At 45.1% G+C, this 26,496-nt stretch overlaps 1 protein-coding gene across 5 annotated transcripts in view; it reads left to right on the forward strand.

Annotated features, from left to right (window-relative positions):
* The first annotated feature begins 8,371 nt into the window (after positions 1 to 8,371).
* The window catches only part of SPATS2 (spermatogenesis associated serine rich 2), a 141,659-nt gene continuing 123,534 nt past the window's right edge, over positions 8,372 to 26,496 (forward strand). For 4 of the 5 annotated variants that reach the window (XR_012518430.1, XR_012518429.1, XR_012518428.1 and 1 more), the window contains exon 1: positions 8,372 to 8,659. The gene's annotated coding sequence lies outside the window, so the exon portion shown is untranslated. Of the gene's footprint in view, positions 8,660 to 10,448; positions 13,081 to 26,496 lie in introns of those variants that run through there. The other variant, XM_074402614.1, reaches the window with a different exon arrangement.

A 26,496-nucleotide genomic window follows, 5' to 3' on the forward strand; every position in this document is an offset into this window, starting at 1 on the left:
CTATGTTTGCATCTACTCTAGGACCCAGGAGGCTTTCGAGGACTCACTGACTTTAATCTAGTACTGTATGTCTTAGTTTTCTTTTCTTTCTTTTTTGTTGACGGATTCTTGCTCTGTTGCCCAGGATGGAGTGCAGTGGTATGATGTCGGCTCACTGCAACCTCTGCCTCCCAGGTTCAAGGGATTCTCCTGCCTCAGCCTCCTGAGTAGCTGGGACTACAGGCATGTGCCACCACACCCAGCTAAGTTTTTGTATTTTTAGTAGAGACGGGGTTTCACCGTGTTAGCGAGGATGGTCTCAATCTCCTGACCTCGTGATCCTCCGTGTCGGCCTCCCAAAGTGCTGGGATTACAGCTGTGAGCCAGTGCCCTGAGTTTTCTTTCCTCTTGAACAATGAGGTGGTCCTAATAAGCTTGTAGAGGTGTTGTTTGTTGTAGTCTTAGCTTCAGGAACTGCAGATGGCGCTACAAGGCTGTCACAGGGTAAAATACGTCCCTCGCTTGCCCCCTTCACTTAAAAAAAAAATGTGGTAGTGGCACCTCCAAAGCAGGTTCGTTAACAGAGTTCAGTCCTCTCCTTTTGCTGAGAAGGAGCAAGAAACTGTGAAGTTGGATTTGGGGTGTTATTCAAGGCAAGCTCCAGTTGAAGCATGCTTTTCAGTTGTCATTTAATCTCCTAGGGGAATCTAGAGCTGTCTATTTCATGTTAGAACTTTGAACACACATCTCATGCCACTGCTTTGGCTTTTGAAGTTCATACCCTGAGAAGCTGATTAAAATTTTTTTTTCTTTTGCTTCATGTTCCCTGCAATCTTTCTCTTAGCCACCATGAGGGATTGAAAGCTGTTCAAATGCTTTTTGTTTTGTTTTTGCTAAGATGAGTTTTGAGGAATAAAAGTAGAAAATTTTTGTAGGGTTCCAGCTAAATGATATTTCATTTCAATAATTTGTTCTTTCCTTTCTTTCTCATTCATCTGCTTTCCCACCTCTCATTCACCTTTTCTTTCTTTCTTTCTTTTTTTTTTTTTTTTTTTTTTGATGGAGTTTTGCTCTTTGTTACCCAGGTTGGAGTGCAATGGTGTGATCTCGGCTCACCGCAACCTCTGCCTCCTGAGTTCAGGCAATTCTCCTGCCTCAGCCTCCTGAGTAGCTGGGATTACAGGCACAAGCCACCATGCCCAGCTAATTTTTTATATTTTTAGTACAGACGGGGTTTCACCATGTTGACCAGGATAGTCTCGATCTCTTGACCTCGTGATCCACTCGGCCTCCCAAAGTGCTGGGATTACAGGCTTGAGCCACTGCGCCCAGCTCATTCACCTTTTCTGTAGTCCATCCACTTATTTGCAAACTATCATGACTCTAAGCAAGGATTTTGGAATTTCTGGGTTTAAATCTTACTGACAAGTTTCAACAGAATAAAGCAGTGCCCTGTATGTGAAACTTGGAAGGGGATATTTTAACCCAGTCTATGCCAGACCTCAGTTCCAATTCTGGGCTGAGAAAGGTTATGAAGAACATCTGCTGGGCAGTGACTGAGTCAGCATGTGAGCTTGGCTTTGCAAGCACCACCTAAAAGGGCATTTTTCCTAGCATCAACAGCTCAGTCACCTTTCAGGTGAATTAGTACCAGAAAAGGAATGGGAGGTGGGCGTGATGATGGGCTGAGGCGAGGGGATTACTTGAACGCAGGAGTTCAAGGCTGTTATGATTTTGCCACTGTACTCCAACCTAGGCAACAGAACAAAACGCTGCCTCAAATACATACATAAATAATTTATTAATCTGTCACAAGAGTGGGAAGAAAAAGGCCAGGCATAGTGACTCATGCCTATAATCCTAACACTTTGGGAGGCTGAGGCAGGAGAATCACTTGAACCCAAGGGGGAGGATTCCTTGCGTTTGAGACCAGCCTGGGCAACACAGGGAGACCCCATCTCTACCAAAAAAAAAGAAAAAAAATTTAGCCATGCCTGGTGGTTCACATCTGTAGTCCAAACTACTGGGAAGGCTGGAGTGGGAGGATCAGTTGAGCTTGGGAGTTGGAGGCTGCAGTAAGCAATGATCCCACCACTGCACTCCAGCCTGGGCAACAGAGTGAGACCCCTGGTCTCTTAAAAAAAAAAAAAAAAGGAATGGGAAGGGGTTGCAGCACATGTCATACAAATGTCTTCGGTTCAGACATTTTCCAGTCACAGATCTGAGGGTCAGTGAGGCTTCTTTTACTCCCCCATTCCTCCTTCCGTATCCTTATCCACTTTAGACTTGGTTTCTCTTGCTTTTTTCTCTTTCACTCCCAGGAACCACAGGAGAGAGTGTATGTTTGATATTTAGTAAATTTTATTCAGTGACAGCAAACTTACTTCTGCTTAGCAGTTGAGACAATCAAATGAGATGATGTGTAGAGAGCCCTTTATGAAGTATAAAACGTTTGACAGAAGTTAAACTTTTTTTTTTTTTTTTTTTTTAAGAGATGGGGTTTCACCATGTTGGCTAGGATGGTCTCAATCTCTTGACCTTGTGATCCACCTGCCTCAGCCTGCCAAAGTGCTGGAATTACAGGTGTGAGCCAGCACGCCCGGCCAGAAGTTAAGCATTTTATTTATTTATTTATTTTAAGACAGGGTTTCACCATGTTGGTCAGGCTGGTCTTGAACTCCCGACCTCAGGTGATCCGCCCACCTTGGCCTCCAAAGTGCTTGAATTACAGGCGTGAGCCACCATGCCTGGCCTATTTATTTATTTATGAGATGGAGTTTCAGTCTGTCACCCAGGCTGGAGTACAGTGGCACAATGTCAGCTCACTGCAACCTCTGCCTCCCAGGTTCAAGCGATTCTCCTGCCTCAACCTCCTGAGTAGCTGGGATTGCAGATGTACACCACCACGCCCAACTAATTTTTGTATTTTTAGCAGATAAAGGGTTTCACCATGTTGGCCAGCTGGTCTCAAACACCTGACCTTGTGATCCACCTACCTTGGCCTCCCAAAGTGCTGGGATTACAGGCATGAGCCACCAAGTCCAGCCAAGCATATTAATTTTTTAAAGTGGTGACATAATCTATAAATGAAAGATAATTTAAAAACTTAACAAAAGAACTTAGAATATAGCAATACTAGTTACATCTCTTAAACTTCACTAAATATCAAATTCAAGTCTTAATAAACCTGCAAGGCTCACACTGAACAGAATATTTCAGATCTGAGTTTTGGTACCAGCATTGCCAATAATTTTGTGATGTAACACTTCAATCTTTGATAGTTGAAAACTTTTCCCAGCTTTAAATATCTGATACACAATGAAAATTTGTGTTATGTTAGCCTTGTCTTTGGGCCTCAGTTTTAATTGAATACAATGGATGTTCAAAGACACATCAATCCTGCAAAAAAGTCTTGGGGATGGGGATGGGAGTGGGAAGAGCTTCCTTGGTGAAAGCTGCACACTATATATAGCCTGCTCACTTCAATATGAACAAAGCATAGTACCATATTAAATATTCTGTGAAGTAAATAAACCAGTTTAACTTGATTTTAACCAGTGCTTCCCTAACTTATTTGGACATGGAATAGTTTTCTCAAATAACATCTACTTAGTAAACCATGAAACAAATTTTCTGAGACACAGTTTGGACTACCAACATGAATATTCTTAGGTACTAGGGTTAGCATAGGCAAAAGGAAAAGTACAATCTTATGAGCTGTTCTCTACTGGTTTTTGTGCCTATTGTCACTTGCAGCTTCAGTCAATGGAGACTTTAAAATATTATGTTTCTTAATTACAGTCATTGGTTATCAAGTCTCCAAGATAGTTAAATTTCTGTGCCTCTCAGGCTATAGTTGGCCTCTTTTTCTTCCGAATAAGAACATGGAATCTGGCAATCAATCACTTAAGATACAAACTATCAATTCATATCAAACAAAAACATTAAAGTTCTGAAGTCAAGGATCTATTTGAAAACATATCAAATTAGGTCAGGTTAATACCTGCAGAATATATCTGCTAAGGTAAAGCTTATGTCATGATTTCTCTCTAATTCTAGTTCTGGCACTTGATCATTAAGTAACCTGGGATAAATTAATTTTGTAAGGCTGAACAGAGACTAATGGATTTTATTTCAAAATGACCTCTTTCTTTTTTAACCCTTAAGATCTACAGCAAACATTTCAGAAATGTGGTTATTTGCTATGATGGTGCCACTATACTCAAGCCTGGGCAACAGAGGGCGACCCTGTCTCCAAAACAAATGAGAAACAGTCTCTCCTATTAGATCAGGCAATCTCTTGGGAGATCATGTCTTATCCAAAACAGAGTACTGTATAACATTATCAAGAATGGGAACTTTTTATTTCTTTTTTTTTTTTTTTGAGATGGAGTTTCACTCTTGTTACCCAGGCTGGAGTGCAATGGCGCAATCTCAGCTCACCGCAACCTCCGCCTCCTGGGTTCAGGCAATTCTCCTGCCTTAGCCTCCTGAGTAGCTGGGATTACAGGCACGCACCACCATGCCCAGCTACTTTTTTTTGTATTTTTAGTAGAGACGGGGTTTCACCATGTTGACCAGGATCTCTTGACCTTGTGATCCACTCGTCTCGGCCTCCCAAAGTGCTGGGATTACAGGCTTGAGCCACCGCGCCCGGCCAAGAATGGGAACTTTTTTTGACAAGGTCTCACTCTGTTGCCCAGGCTGGAGTGCAGTAGTGTAATCACAGCTCACTTCAGCCTGGATCTCCTAGGCTCCACGGATCTCTCACCTCAGCCTCCTGGGCAGCTGGACAACAGGCACAAGCCACCACAGTCAGCTAATTTACTTTTATTTTTTGTAGAGACAGGGTCTCCCTATGTTGTCCGGGCTGATCTCAAATTCCTGGGCTCAAGTGATACACCTCAGCCTCTCAAAGTGTTGGGTTTACAGGCGTGAGCCACTGAACCTAGCCAAGAATGGGGACTTTGCCATCCAAAAAAAACTTGTACTGGCTTTGCAGCAGTAACAGGCCCTATAATGAAGGCATTTCCTGAACAGAGTGACTTTTGGTGGGTGAAACCAGTCTTCGTGGAATAGGATACAGGGCTCAAATCCTACACCTCATGATGAAGTTATCTATTAACCATGGTCATATCATCCTATTCCTACTCTATGTGGGAAGGAGAATTGTGGAAGAATTAGTCACTCATTCCTTTCTGTTCCTAAACCACTTTGTGCTTTTCTGCTTTAATACTTACTATGTTATTATAGTTATTTAATAACTTAAATTTGTTGTTTGTAGAGATGGGGCTCTTGCTATGTTGCCCAGGCTGGTCTTAAAACTCCTGGGCTCAAGCAGTCCTCCCACTTGGGCCTCTAAAAGTGTTGGGATTATGGGCATGAGCTGCTGCAACTGGCCTATTTAATAACTTTATGCTCCTTTGCAACTGTATACTTTCCTTGGGGTAATGATATTACTTTATTCTTCTTTGTAAATGACCCAATACCTAGAAAAATACCCACCATCATTGAGTAGGTGCCAATTAGTGAATGAAGAGAAAGCAGATATTTGGATAGATTGCTGCTGCTGCTTTTTTTATTTTTATTTTTGAGATGGAGTCTTGCTCTGTCACCAGGCTGGAGTGCAGTGGTGTGACAGTGGTGCAACCTCTGTCTCCTGGGTTCAAGCGAGATTCTCCTGCCTCAGCCTCCCAACTACCACTACAGGCGTGCACCACCATGCTTGCTAATTTTTGTATTTTTAGTAGAGATGGGGTTTCACCATGTTGGCCAGAATCGTCTCCATCTCCTGACCTTGTGATCCGCTCACCTCAGTCTCCCAAAGTGCTGGAATTACAAGCCTGAGCCACTGCACCCAGTGGATAGTTTGCTTCTATTTTCTTTTCTTTTTTTTTTTTTTGAAGCAGAGTCTTGCTCTGTAGCCCAGCCTGGAGTGCAGGGGTGTGATCTTGGCTCACTGCAGCCTCTGCCTCCCTGGTTCAAGCCATTCTTTTTTGAGACAGAGTTTCGCTCTTGTTACCCAGGCTGGAGTGCAATGGCGCAATCTCGGCTCACCGCAACCTCCGCCTCCTGGGTTCAGGCAATTCTCCTGTCTCAGCCTCCTGAGTAGCTGGGATTACAGGCAATCGCCACCATGCCCAGCTAATTTTTTGTATTTTTAGTAGAGACGGGGTTTCACCATGTTGACCAGGATGGTCTCAATCTCTTGACCTCGTGATCCACCCGCCTCGGCCTCCCAAAGTGCTGGGATTACAGGCGTGAGCCACCGCGCCCGGCGAGTTTGCTTCTATTTTAATTTTTGAATGAAGATGCAATAGTAAGGAACACATAGTCCAGTGACCTTCCTAGCTAGATGACTTAGTCTTCTGCTTAACTAGATTGGTAAATCGTATGGTTGGAGTAGATGAGACATCATTAACCAACGGTCAGTGGGCTCCAGGGGATTTTTGATCCCCTACTTCGCGCAAAGGTAAAAATCACAAGGATCGCATGGCTTGGCAGAGCTCTACTATACTACTCAGTTACATGTACTGTGGTTGCAATAACATACGTGGAAAACAAACGACATATGCCTATGGTGTCTAGCTATACACTGACACACTCTCCAGCTTGTTGGTGGCTTTTCAGAGCCCCTTTGCTTGGCCTCAAAAGTTAAGATGGGGACAGATTCTTTTTTTTTTTTTTTTTTTTTTTTTTTTTGAGACGGAGTTTCACTCTTGTTACCCAGGCTGGAGTGCAATGGCACGATCTCGGCTCACCGCAACCTCCGCCTCCTGGGTTCAAGCAATTCTCCTGCCTCAGCCTCCTGAGTAGCTGGGATTACAGGCAAGCGCCACCATGCCCAGCTAATTTTTTGTATTTTTAGTAGAGACGGGGTTTCACCATGTTGACCAGGATGGTCTCGATCTCTTGACCTCGTGATCCACCCGCCTCGGCCTCCCAAAGTGCTGGGATTACAGGCTTGAGCCACCGCGCCCGGCAAGATGGGGACAGATTCTAATAAATCGTTTTTTTTTTTTTTTTTTTTTTTTTTTTTTTAAAGACGGAGGCTGGAATGCAGTGGTGCAATCCCCACTCCCTGCAACCTCCGCCTCCTGGGTTCAAACGATTCTCCTGCATCAGCCTCCCGAGCAGCTGGGATTACAGGCGTGTGCCACCATGCCCGGCTAATTTTTGCATTTTTAGTAGAAACGGGGTTTCACTATGTTAGCTAGGCTGCTCTTGAACTCCTGACCTGAAGTGATCCGCCTGCCTCGGCCTCCCAAAGTGCCAGGATTACAGGAGCGAGCCACTGCTCCAGGTCCCAGATTCTAATACAGCTTTCCAATGATTCTTGTCTAAATCCCTCTAGCCCCTCTTAATAGAACTTTGACCAGTCGACAGTGAGGTGAGTGCCTCACATATGCAGAACAGTAAGTCGAAAGGTGCACAAATACTAGTTTCACCACCGGGGAAGTTGGAAGTCTGGGATCGAAGACAGAGTATTTAACAGAAAGATTTGAAAGGCTGCAGGTCCGACCACAGCCGAGTAGAGGGGCTATGCTGACAGCTGGGTAGATCAGAAACCAGACTGACAATGAACTGACTTGGGGAGCTTACGGGGCGGACATGGCCAGGGCAGAGAACCCCTGTCAGCTCCCGAAATTATTCTTCCCACGCCTCCACCGGCCTCCGCGCGCTCCCAGGAGGCTGAGCGATCGCGCGGTCAGGAAGCCCCGGCGTTTCTCGCCGCTGGCGGTTCTGAAATTGCCTTTTGGAACAAAACTTGGGTTGGGAAGGAGGCGAAGCGGAAAGCGTTGTGCGCCAGGGAGCCGCGCCGTAGCCGGCGGCCCGAGAGAGACAGCGTCCGCACCAGGAGACTGAGCAAAAGCCGCGCGCTCGGCTCCCCTCGCCGCGCCCGCGTTCGGCCACCTCCGGGGGAGTTTCGGCTCTTTCCGTCAGTTCAGCTCGGGCCCCCTATTCCCGGCGCGCGCCAGGCGCCTACCCGATGCCGCCGGGTACGAGTCGTTCTGCACGCGGACGCGAGCTTGAGTCCTAGCCGTTTTCCCATCACATCTAGTCTGGCCCCGACCCGCTCCCTGAGTCTCTTCCCTTCCCCGGTAATTCCCAGTCTCCGGTGGCGCGCGAGCCTGCGGACGGTGCGAGACACGAGGGACTGGGCCCCGAGACGAGCGGTAACCCGACCAGCCGGAGGCCGCCTTTCGCTGTAGGCGCCCCGGGCCTCTTACAGCTCCACTCAGTCTCCGGCGCGCGGACCGCCTCGACCGCGCTCGTGCACCGGTTGGCTGCAGCAACCTCTAGCTTGGCGCGCCGGCGCGAGTACGCGCCCTGTGCTCTGGCTGGCTGGCTGATGCGCACGCGCCCGAGGGGGCTCCGGGGCGGGGCGAGTCGCTGCCCGGGCGACGGTCGGGGTGATCCGCTGGCGCTCAGGCAGCCGTCGCGGCTGCGATTCCGGGACTGTCCTCCGGCGCAGGAGAGAAGCGGGGAGGCGGCGGTGGGGGCGGGGCGGCGTCCGGCTCTGAGCGAGCGGTGGGAGGAGCGCGGTGGCGACGGCGGCGGCTCTAGAAGCGGAGGTGAAGGAGGCGGAGGAGCTCCTCTCCTCTTCTCAGACCCGGGAGCGTCCGGGACGCGGAGCCCGGAGCTGGGGCGACGAGGAGATTGCGGGGGCCTGGGCTAGGTGAGGCTGGGGGTGCTGGGTGGAGGGGTTGGCGGGGGCTTAGAGAGGGGCCGAGGTGCGAGGAGCGGGTTGAGGGAGGAAAAAGGGGGAGGGGGCAATTGTTGGGGACGGGGGCCGTTAGAGGCCCGGAGTGGCCGGGAGGGTGGAAGGTTCCTGGGGTATGTGGGGCGGACGAGACACCCGCGTCCGAGTTGGGGAGTTTCCAGAGGGATAGGCCGGGGAAACAATGGAGTGTGTGTGTGGAGGGGGGGACTCTGGCGTGAGGGTGTGTGGGGTATTGGATTTTAAGAAATAACAAGCAAGATAGAAAAGAAGGAAAGAATAGGATCATTTGGGACGAGAAGTACAATGAATTGAGAATGCAGTGGGGATGCGTAAGGTCACCTCCGTGGGTGTCCGAGGTCCTTAGAAGTCGGGGGCAATAAAGAGATTTGAAAATAAGGGCTAGAAGGGCGTTCTTGGAATTGAAGGGGGAGACGGAATGGAAAATAAGGCGAAGAGAGGCAGAGACATAATATAGATGTGGTTTGGACTTGGATTAAAGCAGAAAGGTAGATTCAGTCCGTTTGGGACTAGAGTGCTTTCTCCTAATCATCCAGAATGATTGGGTTCCTTTAGAAAGTGGATCTTTCTCAAGCTTGTCCCTCTGCTAAGGAGTACAAGCCGTTCTTTAAATAATTTGATTATCACTTGTCCATTTTACCGATAAAATATGCCTATAATATTTACCTCCCCTCTGTTTAGCAGGCTGCTGTACGTAATTTACCTATGGTTAATGAAGCAGGAGAGGACAGATCATCAAAAATATCTTGCTTTGAGTTAGGTCAATCATAATGCAGGGTTCAGTGTTTTGGAGAGAACCAGAAGATTGCTTGTTTGTTTTCAGTTTGACCAAAAGGTGATGGATAAAGTTATCTGTACTTTGTTAGAATTGCTACTGGTTTTATGTTTGTGGGAGAGAGTTGGGGTTCTGCCTTAAATTATTTCTTGATATTAACTTCAAATAATCAGGCTACTTCACACCTTCCAGTTTGAATTAAGGTGGTTTGGGAATATTGTGGAAAAGTATCTTTGGGATTATGATCTTTAAGTTTCCTTGGTACTTGGATTTCCAGACCAAATTTGTAATGGTACTAGATAGAAAACTGCTGATTTTGAAATTGTAATTGCCATTCTGTGCTCATAAATAGTCTATGTTAAGCCATTTATTTGTTGGGCATTAAGTTTTGCTGACTCATCTAAGATTTCTGGACATTCATCACTTTATATTTCTCAGCTAGGTCTTGGATGGTAGCATTTAGGTTACTTTATAAAGGTCCAATTAATTCAAGAAATGTTCAGGAATAAAAAAAAAGTCCAAAAACGATCTAAATTGTCACTTTTCTTAGATGTTATGGAAATTGAACAAAGCAAGAAGTGAATGCAGTGTTCTCATTAGTGACAATGTGTCTCTGTTTTTTTCTGAAACGAAGTCTTGCTCTGTTGTCCAGGCTAGAGTGCAGTGGTGCGATCTCTTCTCACTGCAACCTCCGCCTCCCAGGTTCAGGTGACTCCACTCACGCGACTAGCTGGGATTACAGGCACCTGCCACCGTGCCTGCCTAATTTTTGTATTTGAAGTAGGGACGGGGTTTCACCATCTTGGCAAGCCTGGTTTCAAACTCCTGACCTGGTAATCCACCCGCCTCAGCCTCCCAAAGTGCTGGGATTACATTCGTGAGCCACAGAGCTCTGCCTAATATGCCTCTTTTTTTTTTTTTTTTTTTTTGCATGTATTATCTTATTTAACCCTCACAATTATTTCATATTTTGTAAATTAAGAGTTTAAATAATTTACTAAGGTCACAGAGCTAGTGAAGAACAAAGCTTGAGTCAGTCCCAGCTCTATCGGATGGCTTTTTAAAATCTTAACTGCCTGGTTGCCCTTTTTGCTTCACCCCCGTCTTGATCGTAGTAAAGCAGCAGGAATGGGTTGAAACTTGGGTCTGGTAACTGTGCTATAGATGAAGATTAAGTTAGTAGGCTACATCTGTAGATTTCATTGAAGGTTTACTGCTCCTTTGATTTAACAAAGCTCTGGGGTCCTGATAAATAGGACTAAAAACATTTGCTAAGATTTGTCCTGTGAGCACACTTAGTTTTCCGTTTAGTCTTGTACTGCTGATGTACTGTGTATACGTGGCACTATTACTTGCAGAAGTCAAGACAGCCAGTTGTGGAGCCAAAACCAATTAACTCTGGGAAACAATTGAAAACTGCTCAGTACTCAGGTGCCCTCCAGGCACCTGTTGAGCCCACAATTGGTACCAGCATTACCTCTAAACTTAGATAGGAGGATCCTCTTAAAAACCAGGAGTGAAACAGCTAGAACTGAGGGAAACAGCTGGGGCGTGAGGGAGGAGCCACAGGTTATGGCCAAAACATGAGAGTAGCCCCTGGAGGCTGATCAGGCTAAGATGGAAGGGAATTTTCATTTGTTGAGCATTTATGTATTCCAGGCACTGAACTCAGTGTACATTATTATCTTATCAGTTACTTGTAAGTATTATCCTCATTTTTCAGATGAGGCTCAGAAGGGTTAAAAGTAACTTACGCAGTCACTTTATAATGGCAGTGAAGAAAGTTTGTATACACTATTGTAAAAATTGCTGCTTGCAGTTTCCCATTGTAGGATCACCATATTAAAGCTGGAAACTGAAAGTGACTCTTTCAGATCTACCTGGCTTCTCTGTTATGTGTATAACTGATTATTTCAGTCTTGCTACTTTGATTGGAAACTGGAAAGAAAAGCTTGTATTTTTTTGGATGTAATTGTTAGGAACTACAGTTCATTCATTATGTTATCAAATGACCTGTAGAATATAATTCAGCTTCCTTAGTTGCTTAGTGTATATTTGCAGCAAAATAAAAATAGAATGTCCATCCCTTCTCTTCTGGGATCTTCACTTTCAACAAAATCATCTAGACTCTGAAGGATTATAGTGAAGCTTGCCTGTTACAGAGTCTTTTGCTTTTCTCCTTATGTTTTTGCCACAAATGTTTGACAGTTGTTCTTGGTTATTTATTTATTTATTTTTTAGAGACAGGATCTTGCTATGGCCTCAAACTCCTGGGCTTAAATGATCTCCCTCAGCTTCCTGAGTAGCTGGTGTTGGCTAGTTTGTTTACTCTCCGTTCCCCTAGCCTGCACCGCCTCCCTGCCACACGCCCAGAAAGGATCTCACTCTGTTGCCCAGGCTGGAGTGCAGTGGTACCCTCATGGCTAATTGTTTGACCACATCCAGTTAACTTTTGTATATTTTTGTAGAATCAGGATTTTTCTGTGTTGCCCAGGCTGGTTGCCAACTCCTGGGCTCAAGCCATCCACCCACCTTGGCCTTCTAAAGTGTTGGGATTATAGCATGAGCCACCACGCCTGACCTTTTGTTTACTTTAAAAAAAAAATTGCACTTTGGGAGGCCAAGGCGGGTGGATCACGAGGTCAAGAGATCGAGACCATCCTGGTCAACATGATGAAACCCCGTCTCTACTAAAAATACAAAAAAAAAAAAAAATTAGCTGGGCATGGTGGCGCGTGCTTGTAATCCCAGCTACTCAGGAGGCTGAGGCAGGAGAATTGCCTGAACTCAGGAGGCGGAGGTTGCGGTGAACCGAGATCATGCCAATGCACTCCAGCCTGGGTAACGAGCGAAACTCTGTCTCAAAAAAAAAAAAAAAAAAAAAATTGGCCAGGCGCAATGGCTCACACCTGTAATCCCAGTACTTTGGGAGGCCTAGGAGGGGTGGATCTCGAGGTCAGGAATTCAAGATCAGCCTAGCCAAGATAGTGAAACCCTATATTTTTGTCTTACTAAAAATACAAAATTTAGCCAGGCATGGTGGCGTGTGCTATAATCCCAGCTACTCGGGAGGCTGAGGCAGGAGAATTGCTTGAACCTGGTAGGTGGAGGTTGCAGTGAACTGAGATCATGCCACTGCACTCCAGCTTGGGCAACAGAGTGAGACTATCTCAAAAAAAATATATTGTGGTAAACTATATATAACAGAAAATTTATCATTTTAACCATTTTTAAGTGTATGGATCCATGGCATTAAGTACATTCACATTGCCGTGCAACCATCACCACCATCTGTCCCGGGAACTTTTTAATCTTCCCATACTGAAGCTCTGCACCTATTAAACAATAACTCCTGTAATCCAAGCACTTTGGAGTCCAAGGCAGGTGGATCACCTGAGGTCAGGAGTTCAAGACCAGCCTGACCAACATGGTGAAACTCCGTCTATAAAAAGAAAAAAAAAAAAAATATATATATATATATATATGAACAATAACTCTTTGTTTCTCTTTCTCTACCCAACCACTGGCCACCAGTATTCTACTTTCTGTCTCTATGAATGTGACTACCCTAGGTACCTCATATGTAAGTGGAATAATATAATATTTACTTTTTTGTGTCTGGCTTGTACTACTTAGCATATCTTCAGAATTCATCCATCTTGTAGCATATGTCAGAATCTCATTCCTTTTTAAGACTGAATAATATTCCATTGTATGTACATACCACATTTTTTTTATCCATTCATCCTCAATGGACATTTGGGTTGCTTCCACCTTTTGGCTGTTGTGAGTAATACTGCTGCGAATTTTGGTGTATAAATACCTGTTAGAATCCCTGTGCATTAGTCTATTTTCACATTGCAGTAAAGAAATACCTGAGACTGGGTAATTTTTTTTTAAAAAAAGGTTGAATTGGTTCATGATTCTGCAGGCTGTACAGGAAGCATAGCAGCTTCTGGGGAGGCCTCAGGAAACTTATTATCATGGTGAGAGGCAAAGGGAAAGCAGGCATGTCTAGGTGGCTAGAGCAGGAGGAAGAGAGAGAGGTGGAAGGAAGTGCTATACACTTTTAAACAACTAGATCTTGTGAGAACAGCCCTAAGGGGCTGGTAATAAACCATTCATGAGAAAACACCCTGGTGATCTAGTCAACCTCCCACCAGGCCACCTTCAGCACTGGGGATTACAGTTTGACGTGAGATTTGGTGGGAACACAGATCCAAGCCATATCATGCTCCTTTCAGGTTTTTTTTTTTTTTAATATTTAAACAGAAATAGAATTGCTGGACCTTATGGTAATTCTGTGTTTAGTGTTTTGAGGAGGCTTACTTTTATTTATTTATTTATTTTTGAGACAGTTTTGTTCTGTCACCCAGGCTGGAGTGCAGTGGTGTGATCTCGGCTCATTGCAGCCTCTGCCTCCTGGGTTCAAGTGATTTTCCTGCCTCAACCTCTGAGTAGCTGGGACTACAGGCATGCACCATCACACCTGGCTAATTTTTGTATTTTTTTTTTTTGATTTTTTTTTTTTTAAGATGGAGTTTCGCTCTTGTTACCCAGGCTGGAGTGCAATGGCATGATCTCGGCTCACCGCAACCTCCGCCTCCTGGGTTCAGGCAATTCTCCTGCCTCAGCCTCCTGAGTAACTGGGATTACAGGCACATGCCACCATGCCCAGCTAATTTTTTGTATTTTTAGTAGAGACAGGGTTTCACCATGTTGACCAGGATGGTTTTGATCTCTTGACCTAGTGATCCACCCGCTTCGGCCTCCCAAAGTGCTGGGATTACAGGCTTGAGCCACTGCGCCCGGCCTTAATTTTTATATTTTTAGTAGAGGCAGAGTTTTGCCATGTTGACCAGGCTGGTCTTGAACTCCTGTCCTCAAATGATTCGCCTCAGCCTCTCAGAAGTGCTGGGTTTACATGCTTAAACCACCATGGCCCGCCGAGGCTTGGTTACTTTTATTTATTTTTTATTTTTTTTTGGAGACAATCTTGCTCTGTCGCCCAGGCTGGAGTGCAGTGGCGTAATCTCAGCTGACTGCAACCTCTACCTCCCAGGTTCAAGTGATTCTCCTGCCTCAGCTTCTCGAGTAGCTGGGATTACAGGTGTGTGCCACCATGCCTGACTAATTTTTATATTTTTAGTAGAGACAGGGTTTCACCACGTTGGCCAAGCTGGTCTCGAACTCCTGACCTCATGATCCACCTGCCTCGGCCTCCCAAAGTGCAGGGATTTACAGGCATGAGCCACCACACCCAGCCTGGCTTGGTTACTTTTAAGTGGTGATTTTATCATATGCTACCTGAAGGTAGCGCTTGGCTTTCTGTGTAAGGGATGGTGCTTTCTCTATTGACTTTTTCTGTATTGCTAGCAGGACACTTGAAGTGGAAATGATTCAAAAGAAAATGTTTTACCCAGTTTTCATGTATCCAGTGTGGAAGGAACCATTTGTTATATACAGTTATTCCCAGTCATGTGCAATATGGATAATCATCTTAAGAATGCTCTATATGATATGTAAAATGTGTCATTTTTAGTACACTTTGCTGCCTTTAATTGAAATTTGGGGTACTTTTTTCATTTAAACATGTTTTACATGTATGAGCTGTTGCTTACTGCTTACCTTCTGCATCTTCATTCATTGAAAAAAATGTTAGTTCGTGCTGTAAGCTTTAAATATTTCAAGCAGGTAGCTGGAATACATAGGCAGAAGAGAAAGTAAAATTTGTTGAAGTCATTTGGCTCCATTTTCTCTCTCTCCATATGCAGTATATAAGCTGTGACATAATACCAAATGTAATAAGTTGAAATAGCTGCAGCAAACTGTCTCTTAGGATGAGTCTAGCCTCCCATTTCTTTCTTTCTTTTTTTTTTTTTAAGACAGAGTTTCGCTCTTGTTGCCCAGGCTTGTGTCCAACGGCATGATCTCGCGCAACCTCCATCTCCCAGGTTCAAGCAATTCTCTTGCCTCAGCCTCCAGAGTAGCTGGGATTACAGGCATGTGCCACCATGCCTGGCTAATTTTGTGTATTTTCAGTAGAGGCAGGGTTTCTTCATGTTGGTCAGGCTGGTCTCAATCTCCCAACCTCAGGTGATCCACCCGTTGTTGGCCTCCCAAAGTGCCAGGATTACAGGTGTAAACTACTGCATCTAGTCTCCCATTTCATTTTCTAAATGTTACCTGGAGGTTAATTATCCCTGCATCTTGCTTCATGATATTATTGGGTGACATAGTGACTTCAGGCTCAATATGCCATTTTCTGGGAGCTTTATAGGAAACTTAGTGAGTCCACACTTAACTTTGGAGGTGGTCTGTGTGAAATCCAGTCTAATTGCCATTCAGTTGAATTGACTTTGAAATATTTCTAAAGATTGACATTTGTGGGCTGGGTATAGTGGGAGTCTACTTTGTCCTCAGTCCTAGCACTTTGAGAGGCCAAGGTGGGAGATTGCTTCAGACCGGGAGTTCGAGACCAGCTTGGGCAACATAGCAAGACCCTGTCTCTACAAACAATTAAAAAATTAGGGCCTTGTGCTGTGGCTCACACCTGTAATCCCAGCACTTTGGGAGGCCAAGGTAGGCGGATCATGAGGTCAGGAGTTCAAGACCAGCCTGGCCAATATGGTGGAATTTTGTCTCTACTAAAAATACAAAAATTAGCTGGGTGTGGTGGTGTGCACCTGTAGTCCCAGCTACTTGGGAGGCTGTGGGAGAAGAATCACTTGAACCTGGAAAGCAGAGGTTGCAGTGAGCTAAGATTGTGCCACTGCACTCCAACCTGGGCGACAGAGTAAGATTCTGTCTCAAAAGAAAAAAAAAAGCTGGAGTAGTGGCTGGCACCTGTAGTCCTAGCTATTCTGGTGGGGCAGAAGGATTGCTTGAGCCCAAGAGTTTGAGATTGTAGTGAGCTGTGATCGTGTCACTGCACTGAAGTTTATATGTTATTGTGTTTTAATTTTTATTGCTTTTGGAGACAGGATCTTGCTCTGTCACCCTGGCTGGAGTGCAGTGGTGCCATGATAATTCACTGCCACCTGAATTCCTTGAACTCAAGTGATTCTATCACCTCAGCCTCTCCAGTAGCTAGGACTACAGGCACACACCATGGCGCTCAGCTAATTTTTAAATTTTTTGGTAGGAACAGGATCTTGCTTTGTTGCCCAGGCTGGTCTTGAACTTCTGAGTTTAGGTGATCCTCCTGCCTTGGCCTTCCAAAGTGCTGGGATTACAGGTGCGAGCCACAGTGCCCAGCTCATTTTATCTTTAGTTACTGGATATTAAGGATTGGCTAGAAGGCCAGTGTTTACTCTCCATGTTCACATCTACCATGACAGCCTATAGGAATGGGTTCCTGAAATATATGTCATCTTCTATACACATTCTTCAGTAGCTGGAGGCCCTTAAAACATTCTGCAGGGTCTGAGGATATAGACATTACTTAAAGGAAAGTTCTGCAGCCATTATCCTACGACTAATTTGTGGTTAAGACATAAATTGAAGGCCGAGTATGGTGGCTCACACCTGTAATCCCAGTTCTTTGGGAGGCAGAGGTGTGCATATCACTTGAGGTCAGGAGTTCAAGACCAGCCTGACCAACATGGCGAAACCTCATCTCTACTAAAAATATAAAAATTAGGCAGGCATGGTGGTGCATGCCTGTAATCCCAGCTAATCAGGAGGCTGAGGCAGGAGAATCACTTGAACTTGGTTGGTGGAGGTTGCAGTGAGCCAAGATTGTACCACTGCACTCCAGCCTGGGAAACAGAGCAAAACTCTGTCTAAAAATAAAAAAAAAAAAGACATAAGTTTATTGGAGGTTTTGGGGGATCTCCAAAGGTTACATAGGGATTCTTACCGGTCCAAATCCTATAGTAAATAAAAACCTTGGATTGTTGCATTGCTGATAAAAGGATGATTTTTACATTATTTAATTAGCAAGATGTATGATTACTACTTGTGGAGTGTGTGTGTGTGTGTGTGTGTGTGTGTGTGTGTGTGTGGTGGTGGTGGTGGTCTTTAGAATTTGCTAAAGGGTATGAGGACTGAAGAGAAGGATGTTTGTGATGAGGCCATTATATGATTGTGAATGAGCCGGAATAGATAAGTAAGTATCTTTTGTACTTGAAGATGCTGCCAATGATATTACTTCTTTTTTTTTTTTTTTTTTTTTTGAGACGGAGTTTCACTCTTGTTACCCAGGCTGGAGTGCAATGGCGCGGTCTCGGCTCACTGCAACCTCCGCTTCCTGGGTTCAGGCAATTCTCCTGCCTCAGCCTCCTGAGTAGCTGGGATTACAGGCACGCGCCACCATGTCCAGCTAATTTTTTGTATTTTTAGTAGAGACGGGGTTTCGCCATGTTGACAGGATGGTCTCGATCTCTCGACCTCGGGATCCACCCGCCTCGGCCTCCCGAAGTGCTGGGATTACAGGCTTGAGCCACCGCGCCTGGCTTTTTTTTTTTTTTTAAAGAGACAGGGTCTCACTATGTTGCCCAGGCTGGAGTGCAGTGCCTATTCACAGGCGCAATCCCACTACTGATCAGCACTGGAGTTTTGACCTGCTCCGTTCCGACCTGGGCCGGTTCACCCCTCCTTAGGCAACCTGGTGGTCCCCCGCTCCCGGGAGGTCACCATATTGATGCCGAACTTAGTGCGGACACCCGATCGGCGTAGCGCACTGCAGCCCAGAACTCCTGGGCTCAAGCGATCCTCCCACCTCAGCCTCTCGAGTAGCTGGGACTACAGGCACGCGCCACCGTGCCCGGCGCCAATGATATTACTTCTTACTGACCTGGTTAGGACTGAAAAGACCAATTTTTAAAACCTGCCATCTTGGCCAGGCGCGGTGGCTCATGCCTGTAATCTCAGCACTTTGGGAGGCCAAGGTGGGTGGATCACCTGAGGTTAGGAGTTCAAGACCAGCCTAGCCAACATGGTGAAACCCCGTCTTAAAAAAAAAAAAAAAAAAAAAAAAAAAACAACTAAAAAACAAAAAACAAAAAATCCTGCCATCTTTCCTATCTTAAATGACTTGTTGTTGTTTTAAGGCTACCCTCTGTAGTTGAGCAGTACTTTTCCTGACATCCACTTGGTCTCTGATCATAGCATGTCAATGTGGTTAGCCCACTGGTGGCTCTTCCTGGCCTACTGTTAAAAGTGATTCAAAACATACATTAGTGTATGGCAGAAGTGACTATTCTGCTTACCTTGTTTAGATATCTAGTTAAATTTTTATAATAAATTGCTCTTGTAACCTACCTACATGTCCTTCAGGAGTCCTTTGTATAGGATCTCTTCATAAGAGACTTTGTGACATTTTATGAAAACCGTGAAACTCATCTGTAACTAATGTAGTGACAGGAGGTTAAAGTATTGTAGCTGAATGATAGGTGGTATATAACACCTCAGAACGAAGCCAGCCATTTAGCTTAAACTGAAACTTTATTTTGAGACAGCATCTTGCTGTGTCTCCTAGGCTGGAGTTCAGTGGCACAGTCTTCGCTCCCTGCAACCTCCGCCTCCTGCCTCAGCCTCCCAAGTAGCTGGGAATGCAGGTGCTTGTATCTGGTAGAGCTGATTTTTAAATTTTTTTTTTTTTTTTCTTGAGACGGAGTTTCGCTCTTGTTACCCAGGCTGGAGTGCAATGGCGCGATCTCGGCTCACTGCAACCTCCGCCTCCTGGGTTCAGGCAATTCTCCTGCCTCAGCCTCCTGAGTAGCTGGAATTACAGGCACACGCCACCATGCCCAGCTAATTTTTTTTTTTTTTTTTTTTTTTTTTTTGAGACGGAGTTTCACTCTTGTTACCCAGGCTGGAGTGCAATGGCGCGATCTCGGCTCACCGCAACCTCTGCCTCCTGGGTTCAGGCAATTCTCCTGCCTCAGCCTCCTGAGTAGCTGGGATTACACGCATGCGCCACCATGCCCAGCTAATTTTTTGCATTTTTAGTAGAGATGGGGTTTCACCATGTTGACCAGGATGGTCTCGATCTCTTGACCTCGTGATCCACCAGCCTCGGCCTCCCAAAGTGCTGGGATTACAGGCTTGAGCCACCACGCCCGGCCTAATTTTTTGTATTTTTAGTAGAGACAGGGTTTCACCATGTTGACCAGGATGGTCTCGATCTCTTTTTTTTTTGGAGACGGAGTTTCGCCCTTGTTACCCAGGCTGGAGTGCGATGGCGCGATCTCGGCTCACCGCAACCTCCGCCTCCTGGGCTCAGGCAATTCTCCTGCCTCAGCCTCCTGAGTAGCTGGGATTACAGGCACGTGCCACCATGCCCAGCTAATTTTTTGCACTTTTAGTAGAGATGGGGTTTCACCATGTTGACCAGGATAGTCTCGATCTCTCGACCTCGTGATCCACCCGCCTCAGCCTCCCAAAGTGCTGGGATTACAGGCTTGAGCCACTGCGCCTGGCCGATTTTTAAATTTTTTATAGAGACGGGGTTCAGGCTGGTCTCAAACTCCTGATCTCAAATGGTCCTTCCATCTTGGCCTCCCAAAGTGCTAGGATTACAGGCATCAGCCACTGCACCTGGCCTGATTTTTTTTTTTTTTTTTTTTTTTTTTTTTTTTTTTTTAGCATCAGGATCTTGCTCTGTCACTCAAGTTGAAGTGCAGTGATGTGAGCATGGCTCATTACAGCTTCCAACTCCTGGGCTCAAATGATCCTCCCACCTAGATCTCCCTAGTAGCTGGAACTACAGTTGCTCTGCTAATTTTTAAATTTTTTATAGTCAGGTCTTGCTATGTTTCCTAGGCTGGTCTTGAATTTCTGGACTCAAGCAATCCATCGGTGCTGGCCTCCCAAAGTTCTAAGATTACAGGTGTGAACCACTGCAACTGGCCAGTGTTTTGTTGATCTTTTTTTTTTTTTTTTTTTTTTTTTGAGATGGAGTCTCACTCTGTCACCCAGGAGAGAAGACAGTGGTGCGATCTTGGCCCACTGCACCCTCTGCCGCCGGGTTCAAGCAATTCTCCTGCCTCAGCCTCCTGAGTAGCTGTGTTTATAGGTGCCTGCTACCGCACCTGGTGAATTTTTGTATTTTTAGTAGAGATGGGGTTTGACCATGTTGGATAGGCTGGTCTTGAACTCCTGATCTCATGATCCACCTGCCTCGGCCTCCCAAAGTGCTGGGATTACAGGTGTGAACCACTGCCCCGACCCAGTGTTTTGTTAATCTTATCAGCACACAGGAGGTTTTCTTTCTTCTTTTTTCTTTTTTCAAATTTTTTATTTTTTGGCTCCCCATCTGGGAAACATTTTTTTTTTGAGGTGTAGTCTCACACTGTTGCTTGGGCTGGAGTGCAATGGTGCAATCTTGGCTCACTGCAACCTCTGCCTCCCAGATTCAGGCCATTCTCCTGCCTCAGCCTCCCAAGTAGCTGGGATGATAGGTGCCTGCCACTACGCCCAGCGAATTTTTTGTATTTTTAGTAGAGCCGAGGTTTCACTATGTTGGCCTGGCTGGTCTTGAACTCCTGACCATCTGATCTGCTCACCTTGGCCTTCCAAAGTGCTGGGATTACAGGCGTGGGCCACTGTGCCCAGCCTTCTTCTTTTTGTTTTTATGTTCATCCAGAATATACACACTGGACACACTAGGTTTGTTGAGATGGCTTATTTCTTTTTCTTTTTTTTTTTTTTTTTTTTTTGAGATGGAGTTTCTCTCGTTACCCAGGCTGGAGTGCAATGGTGCGATCTCGGCTCACCGCAACCTCCACCTCCTGGGTTCAGGCAATTCTCCTGCCTCAGCCTCCCGAGTAGCTGGGATTACAGGCACGTGCCACCATGCCCAGCTAACATTTTGTATTTTTAGTAGAGATGGGGTTTCACCATGTTGACCAGGATGGTCTTGATTTCTTGACCGCGTGATCCACCTGCCTTGGCCACCCAAAGTGCTGGGATTACAGTCTTGAGCCACCACGCCTGGCGAGATGGCTTATTTCTTAAGTTGATAATGCTTTAAACAAGGCTTAGTTGGTAGATCCTTTTCACCTCTGTTGTACTCAGTTTGTATTGTGTCTAGGAATTTTAAAAGTTGGTATTTGTCATTTGTCATTAGCCTACAAGCCCATAATGTTATGATCCTATAAATTAGACTACAGGATATTATTATACAATGTTACTGTAATTTGGAAGCACGGGGAACAATGCATAATGACAACTACTGAATGTGTGTTTGGTCTCTAGCCTGATGAACAATCTCCTAAATAAAGGAAGGATTTTTGGTACTTTCATCCTGATTACTTGTTACCTGAAATCTTAACATTTCAGCAAAATTAAGTAGAATTTCTATTCAATTTTTATATTATTACATTTTTCATTGGACAATAAAGCTGAGAACACATAATCCTTTCACACTGTATTGACTAATTATTTCCATTATGAGATAGCCCCATATATCATTAACCTTTTTGGCAGCTGAAGTTTCTGATGCCTGAAATGTGTACCTGTTGAATGGTGTCAGTTATGATCAGGCAAATATTGATAGTATAGTTATAATATTTCCATGGGCCAGGCATGGTGGTTCATGCCTGTAATCTCAGCACTTTGGGAGGCCAAAGTGGGCAGATCACGAGGTCAGGAGTTCAAGACAAGCTTGGCCAACATAGTAAAACCCCATCTCGCCAGGCGCGGTGGCTCAAGCCTGTAATCCCAGCACTTTGGGAGGCCGAGGCGGGTGGATCACAAGGTCGAGAGATGGAGACCATCCTGGTCAACATGGTGAAACCCCGTCTCTACTAAAAATACAAAAAAATTAGCTGGGCATGGTGGCACGTGCCTGTAATCCCAGCTACTCAGGAGGCTGAGGCAGGAGAATTGCCTGAGCCCAGGAGGCAGAGGTTGCGGTGAGCCGAGATCGCGCCATTGCACTCCAGCCTGGGTAACAAGAGCGAAACTCCGTCTCAAAAAAAAAAAAAAAAACCATCTCTACCAAAAATACAAAAATTAGCTGGGTGTGGTGGCACCTGTAGTCCCAGCTACTTGGGAGGCTGAGGCAGGAGAATCTCTTGAACCCAGGAGGTGGAAGTTGCAGTGAGCCAAGATTGCACCACTGCACTCCAGCCTGATGATAGAGCAAGACTCTATATCAAAAAAAAAAAAAGCCGGGCGCGGTGGCTCAAGCCTGTAATCCCAGCACTTTGGGAGGCCGAGGCGGGTGGATCACAAGGTCGAGAGATCGAGACCAACCTGGTCAACATGGTGAAACCCCGTCTCTACTAAAAATACAAAACATTAGCTGGGCATGGTGGTGCATGCCTATAATCCCAGCTACTCAGGAGGCTGAGGCAGGAGAATTGCCTGAACCCAGGAGGCGGAGGTTGCGGTGAGCCGGGATCGTGCCATTGCACTCCAGCCTGGGTAACAAGAGCGAGACTCCATCTCAAAAAAAAAAAAAAAAAAAAAAAAAAAAAAAAAAAAAAAATCTATTGGCGAAGCGCAGTGGCTCACACCTGTAATCTCAACACTTTGGAAGCCAAGTGGGGCGGATCACCTGAGGTCAGGGGTTCGAGATCAGCCTGGCCAAAATGGTGAAACCCTGTCTCTACTAAAAATACAAAAATTAGCCAGGTGTGGTGGTGTGCGCCTATAATCCCAGCTACTCTGGAGGCTGAGACAGGAGAATCACTTGAATCTGGGAGGTGGAGGTTGCAGTGAGCCGAGATGGTGCCTCTGCACTCCAGCCTGGGCGACAAAGCAAGACTCTGACTAAAAAAAAAAAAATCTATAAAAATCTATCTATTGATGGTTAGTTGTATGTTTTCTACCTTTGCCTGTTGTGAATAAGGTTACTCTGAACATTCACTTATAGTATTTGTTTGAATACCTGTTTTGAGTTCTTTTGTGCCTATATCTAAAAGTGGAATTGCTGGGTCATATAATAATTCTTTGTTTTTATCAAAAGCTAGTGTCATAGTGTACATATAATAATTCTATGTTTAACTTTTTGGAAAACCACCATACAGTTTTCCATACTGGCTGTACCATTTTAAATTCCTACCAGCAGTGTGTGAGGATTCTGATTTCTTTACATCCTTGACAACATTTGTTGTTTTTTCACTTTTTTTAAATTGTAGCCATCCTAATAGATGTGAAGTGGTATCTCGTGCTTTTATTTTCATTTCCCTAATGACTGGTGATGTTGCAGATAGTTTCATGTGCTTCTTGGCCATTTGTATATCTTCTTGGAGAAATGTCTTTTTTTTTTTTTTTTTTGAGACGGAGTTTCGCTCTTGTTACCCAGGCTGGAGTGCAATGGCGCGATCTCGGCTCACCGCAACCTCCGCCTCCTGGGTTCAAGCAATTCTTCTGCCTCAGCCTCCTGAGTAACTGGGATTACAGGCAAGCGCCACCATGCCCAGCTACTTTTTTGTGTTTTTAGTAGAGACGGGGTTTCACCATGTTGACCAGGATGGTCTCGATCTCTTGACCTCGTGATCCACCCGCCTCGGCCTCCCAAAGTGCTGGGATTACAGGCTTGAGCCATCGCGCCCGGCCTAATTTTTGTATTTTTAGTAGAGATGGGGTTTTGCCATGTTGGCCAGGCTGATTTCGAACTCCTGACCTCAGGTGATCTTCCCGCCTTGGCCTCCCAAAGTGCTGGGATTACAGGCATGAGCCACTGTGCCCAGCTTCTTCTCTTTTTAAAAAAATTCAAATGTAGTATGCTTCCCGTAAAACATGTATAAAATAGAAAGTGAGAATCTCCCTACTGTCTCTTCAGTCCCATTCCCCATACATGGTACCATTCTTTTTTTTTTTTTTTTTTTTTTTTTGAGACGGAGTTTCCCTCTTGTTACCCAGGCTGGAGTGCAATGGCGAGATCTCGGCTCACCGCAACCTCCACCTCCTGGGTTCAGGCAATTCTCCTGCCTCAGCCTCCTGAGTAGCTGGGATTACAGGCACGTGCCACCATGCTCAGCTGATTTTTTTATATTTTTAGTAGAGACGGGGTTTCACCATGTTGACCAGGATAGACTAGCAAATTGGTATTTTTTCTACAAGAACGTTTTTGTGTATAGGTGCAGAAACGTGTGTATGTGTTTGTATGTGCCTACATGTTTGCAAGCGAGTGTGTATGTATATATGAAAGCATGCATAAGCAATTTTTATAACAATGAGATTATGCTATATATTCCAATTTTGCTTTCATCAGTTAACAAATCATAGAATCCTAATGTGTCGTAAATCTGTGTGTCACATGCAATCTAGTATCTGTTTCTCACTAGATTATAAGCTCCTTCCTATAGAAACCGTGATTCTTCTCACCCCATACCTATTCTTTTTCTGTGTAAATGATACCATCATCCATATATTTGCTCATGCCAAAAATCTTTCATTCATTTCTTTAATAAAGTTTTACTGAGTGCCTACTATGAGCCAGGTACATGGGAGTGAACTAAGCATGAAAATTCTTGCCTGTATGCAGCTTATATTTTAGTGGTGAGGGCAGATATTAATTGAAGGAGTGAAATGTTTAGTGTTTCATATTTGGTATTGCCAAAAACAAAACCCCAAAACTATGAAAAAAACACCCCTGCAAAGGAGGGAGGGAATGTGTGAGCATGTAAGTATGTGAGAGAGAGAGAGAGAGAGAGAGAGAGAGAGAGGAGTGTTTGTGTGTGTGTGTGTGTGTGTGTGTGTGTGTGTGTGTTAGAGACGAAGGGAGATAGAGATGGAGACAGATTCAAATGTAGTGAGGGAAGGCCTTGTTGAGAAATTAAGATTTGAGCAAAGATCTAAAAGTTGTCTTTGATTCCTTTTTGTTTCTCATACCTCACATCAAATGTATCTCCAATTCCTGTTGATTTTATCTTTAAAATATATTGGAAACCTACCAAGTAGGTGGATTGAATTGGCAGTGGAAGTTTGTGAAAATTTTCTTCTGATTGATTTAATATTCTCAGAGAATTAGGAAATAAAGTGCTCAGCCAAGATTGCAGATGAGGAGGTGATAGAGGTTTGTGTAAAGAGGAAAAGGTATGAAATTGTTTAGGAGAATGGGAGAATGACTGCAGCTGGGAAATATTATATGACAGCCAGGGAGCATGAGAGCTTCTTGAGGTTTGTGGTTATAACTTTTTTTTTTTTTTTTTTTTTTTGAGGCAGAGTCTTGTTCTGTTACCCAGGCTGGAGTGCAGTGACTCGATCTCTGCTTACTATAATCTCTGTCTCCCAGGTTCAAGCGATTCTTCTGCCTCAGCCTCCCGGTAGCCAGGACTTTAGGCATATGCCATACCTGGCTAGATTTTGTATTTTTAGTAGAGATGGGTTTCACCATATTGGCCAGGCTGATCTCGAACTCCTGACCTTGTAATCTGCCTGCCTCGGCCTCCCAAAGTGCTGGGATTACTGGTGTGAGCCACTGCCCCCAGCTGTTTTTTTTTGTTTGTTTGTTTGTTTTAAGAAAGAGTCTTGGTCTGTTGCCTAGGCGGCTGGAGTGCAGTGGCTCGATCTCACTGCAGCTTCCGCCTCCCAGGTTCAAGTGATTCTTGTGCCTCACCCTCCCAAGTAGCTGGGATTACAGGTGCACGCCATCATGCCTGGTTAATTTTTGTATTTTTTTAGTAGAGTTGGGGTTTCACCATGGTTGCCAGGCTGGTCTGGAACTCCTGATCACAAGTGATCCACCCACCTCAGCCTCCCAAAGTGCTGGGATTACAAGTGTGAGCCACCGTGCCCAGCCTGTGGTTATTTATTTATTTATTTTTTGAGACTAGTCTTGATCTGTCACCCAGGGTGGAGTGCAGTGGCACAATCTAGCCCCACTGCAACCTCTGCCTTCTTGGTTTAAGCCATTCTCCTGCCTCAGCCTCCCTGTAGCTGGGATTACAGGTGTCCACTACCATGTCTGGGTAATTTTTGTATTTTTAGTAGAGATTGGGTTTTACCATGTTGGCCAGGCTGGTCTCGAACTCCTGACCTCAAGTAATCTGCCCACCTCAGCCTCCCAAAAGGGGATTACGGGTGTGAGCTGCTGTGCCTT

Source organism: Saimiri boliviensis, chromosome 7 (genome assembly GCF_048565385.1).
Source record: "Saimiri boliviensis isolate mSaiBol1 chromosome 7, mSaiBol1.pri, whole genome shotgun sequence".
Taxonomy (NCBI): domain Eukaryota; kingdom Metazoa; phylum Chordata; class Mammalia; order Primates; family Cebidae; genus Saimiri; species Saimiri boliviensis.